Raw genomic sequence first — 3,577 nt, 5'->3', positions numbered from 1 at the left:
ATATTAGTAATTTGGGCTGTAAGCTGAGACATAATGATAGGCAATTGCTCTTCTGAATAATGAATCTATTTTTGAATAGATAATACATATTTATATAAATTGTTATTATATTACTTATTGCCTCGTTTTTAAAATATTGTTAAAGTGTGGGAAGTTTTTTCACCTTTTAAAAGAAATGTTTGCTCTTTTTAAAATTCCCCAAAAGACACTTCCTCCTTAGAAAGGGAAAGGTGAAAATATCTTCACCTTTCCAATGAAAATATTTCATTTTCTCTTTGCATGTATATGGTTCTCTAATTCTAATAAAGTTATTGGGCATAATATTAAGACATCTTCAAAATTACCTCTTTTATTCCTAGAAACATATGTTATTTATTAACACACTTGATTATTTCACTAAATATAATCATGTGAGTGCTTCAGTAAATAATATATACTCAGTAAGAATCAGTGTTTCATTTTATATATATATAATGATATATATGAGCATAATGATAATGCTTGCTATTAAATGATTATTACTTGACTCTCTCAAAAAAAGAGTAATAATCATATTCTATTATGTCTAAACGAGCCCCAGCACTAAGTCATAGATATCACTAACGACTAAAGAGTTGGGGTGGTAACACATGTAGAAACTTCTATAGCTTTTGATTTAAAGCTGTTTCTTACAAATCGGAAAACCTAATTTCAGCAAATTATGACACTTAATTTCAGTGTCATCAAATTCTCAGAAGTTATTACACAAAGTTCTTCATTATAGAACAATTTTTGCTCACATTTTTCTCAAGAAGCTCTATCAAAAAATATTTAGAGTAATTTTCCAAATTCAGAAAAACAATGTTAGAATTGTTCTTCAAAGGCTTGAGAAGTATTGAATCGATCTTTATTTGATATGGTGTGTGTACACGCATATGTATAGAAAAACACAAATGGATTTACCATTCAAGTTTCAGTATTCAACTTACTATAATTACAACCACCTAATTAACTTTTAAGGGTTGTGTTGGTGGGAATGCAAATCAGTGTAACCACTTGGGAAAGCAGTATGGAGATTCCTATTGAAACTAGGAATCTAGTTTGACCCAATTATCCCACTCCTCATTATATATCCCAAGGAATTAAAATCAGCATACTACAGAGACACAGCCACATCAATGTTTACAGCAGCACAGTTCACAATAGCCAAGCTATGGAGCCAATCTAGATGCCCATCAACAGATGAATGGATTGGAGTCACTTTTTTAAAAGTAAAATATACCTCGGTCATCATTGTTTTGACTGAGTGTTGTATCATTCAAGGTTTGTGGAGATAGAGGAGGCCATGGACCACCTGCAGTTATTTCATAAAGGAAATTTCATTAAATTCAATTTAAGCTGGTAGAAGACCTAAAAAGACAACCATGGGAAAATGATGCAATTCATAACTGGTAAACAAAGTGAAAGAAGTAAAAGCGCATAGTAAAAATGAGTTGATATTGGTAGAATGCTCACATTTCGCCTCTCACTATTCTAAGCATTTTGCAAGTATTAATTCACTTAACCTTCGTTAGAAAATCTGTGCTATACTGTCTGTGTTTTATAGATAAATGTGGTACAAGACACAGAGTGCCAGGATTACCAGTTTGGACTGGGTTTTCTAGAGGAGAAAGTGAAATGCAGCAAAAATCCCACAGTTTTATGGGTGAGAGACTGTGGGAATTGTGCTAGCCAAGCTTCACACTCCTTATACATACAAGATTCGTATTTAGGCAACTGGATTTCTGTACTCTTACAAACAATCCTATGATACAGGAAGCAAGGGGATGGGGTAGAAAACAGGAAAAAAAACATGAAATTGTGGAGGTTTTTTCTTGTTGCTGTTCTTGATTTGGTTTGGTTTGGTTTTTCTGGCAGGAGCCAATTTGGTTCCATTAAAACTCCTATCTTTCTCACATCTGAGATACCTGCCTATCTTCCCATCCTCTTCAGTTCTTCTATTCAGTGACAAACTTTCATCCAAAGTCGAAAACTAAATCTTATCCATAAATTAGGCCAAGGAATTACCTGGAAATGAAGATAGCAACCAAGTTAGTATTTTTTTTTTTTTTGGCAGCTTTTCTATCTTGTTTTTAATATAATGGTATATCCACTCTGATGGTAAACCTGTCCAGCCAAATCTCCACAACACACTTTGCAAAATCAGTGGTGATTAGCAAATTAGTTAGCTTTGGCACGGAGCTGTGCTCGCTTGCCCGTGACAGCCTGGAAGCCGGTTTTGATACTGGCAACAGAGCATCGAGAATGACAGGTTTCACACTGTAAGAAATAGAGCCGGGTGTCCTTCTGCAGGATGGTGTCCGGTGATCGGCATGTGTGGCATGTGACATATTCCTTTATATATCTTCTCAAGACATTTTCTATTTGTTTCTGTTGGAATCTTCCTTTGATTACAAGTTGGTTATTTCCATCTATAGATCCACTTGTACCCAATTCTGCCAATAAAAATGCAAGGAGATGTTTGGGCTGACGATGTAATAGTTTACAGATATCTGTAAAGTTGACAAAAGAAGTTTTCTTGGTTCCTACTCGGACAACCTGTGGAGGTTTCATAACAAATTTTCTTTTTTCTCCAGCAACCATATCTGGATTCTTTTCCCTCATGATGTTGAACACTCGATTCAGTAGCTCCTCATAGGTGTAGTCTCTTTCTGAGCCTGCCCAAGCAGGACCTGTCTGGTTACTGAATGAGATCCCATCATCTTTTTTGCTATCTTCATCTTCTACAGCTTCATCTTTCTCTAATATTTCATCCTCATCTGGGAACTTGACATTCTTCTTTTTCTTCTTTTTATTGCCAAGCATAATATCAAGATTATCCTCTGGTTCAGCTGGCTCTTGAACATCACTTTCAATCTTGAGATCCTTTACACCTTCTTCAGATTCATCAATATCAAATATCTTTTTTGTTTTTCTCTTCTTTTTCTTTTGATTAAAGAAGTTCAAATCATCTAGATCATCGGAAGCATCATTTTTCCTACTGTCTTCCTCATCAGCTTCCACATCTTTATCCTCAGTTGGTTCTGGTTCCACTTCTTTTGTTTCAGAGGGCTGGGTTTCTTCTGTCTGGGCATCCCCTTCCTCATCTAAAAATATGGAACACTTCACGAATTTGCGTGTCATCCTTGCGCAGGGGCCATGCTAATCTTCTCTGTATCGTTCCAATTTTAGTATATGTGCTGCCGAAGTGAGCACCCAAGTTAGTATTTTGGAAGCTAATAATAAATGTCCTACTTGGAGCTAATCAGTCTCACTGTAATCAGGCCCTATACAAGGTAAAATTGGGACAGAATTCTTGGCTGTTGATGCCAGTGCAAATTTTGACATCTAATTTCCAGGTTCTATTAATTTATACTAAATTAATAATCAAAGAATCCAATAATTTCAATGTCTTCATGAATAATAAAGGATGAATTAAAATCTTGGGTATCATTTCATAGAAAATCACTGTAATGGTTCAGGTAACTTATACAAGTACAATAGTCATAATATTAAGAATTTTATGAAATAACCTTTTATTATACAGAATAGAGAATAA

At 34.8% G+C, this 3,577-nt stretch overlaps 1 non-coding gene and 1 pseudogene across 1 annotated transcript; both read right to left on the bottom strand.

Moving 5' to 3' along the window:
• Window positions 1-2,095: 2,095 nt before the first annotated feature.
• On the bottom strand, window positions 2,096-3,162 carry LOC144253712 (eukaryotic translation initiation factor 2 subunit 2 pseudogene; annotated as a pseudogene).
• LOC113196832 (U6 spliceosomal RNA) lies at window positions 3,128-3,234 on the bottom strand. The gene has a single exon (XR_003302608.1). It is a non-coding gene; the product is annotated as a U6 spliceosomal RNA (small nuclear RNA).
• Between the last annotated feature and the right edge of the window lie 343 nt (window positions 3,235-3,577).

This window comes from Urocitellus parryii, chromosome 3 (genome assembly GCF_045843805.1).
Source record: "Urocitellus parryii isolate mUroPar1 chromosome 3, mUroPar1.hap1, whole genome shotgun sequence".
Taxonomy (NCBI): domain Eukaryota; kingdom Metazoa; phylum Chordata; class Mammalia; order Rodentia; family Sciuridae; genus Urocitellus; species Urocitellus parryii.
The sequence above is the reverse complement of the archived record's forward strand: the minus strand, read 5'-3'. Positions and strand labels throughout refer to the sequence as shown.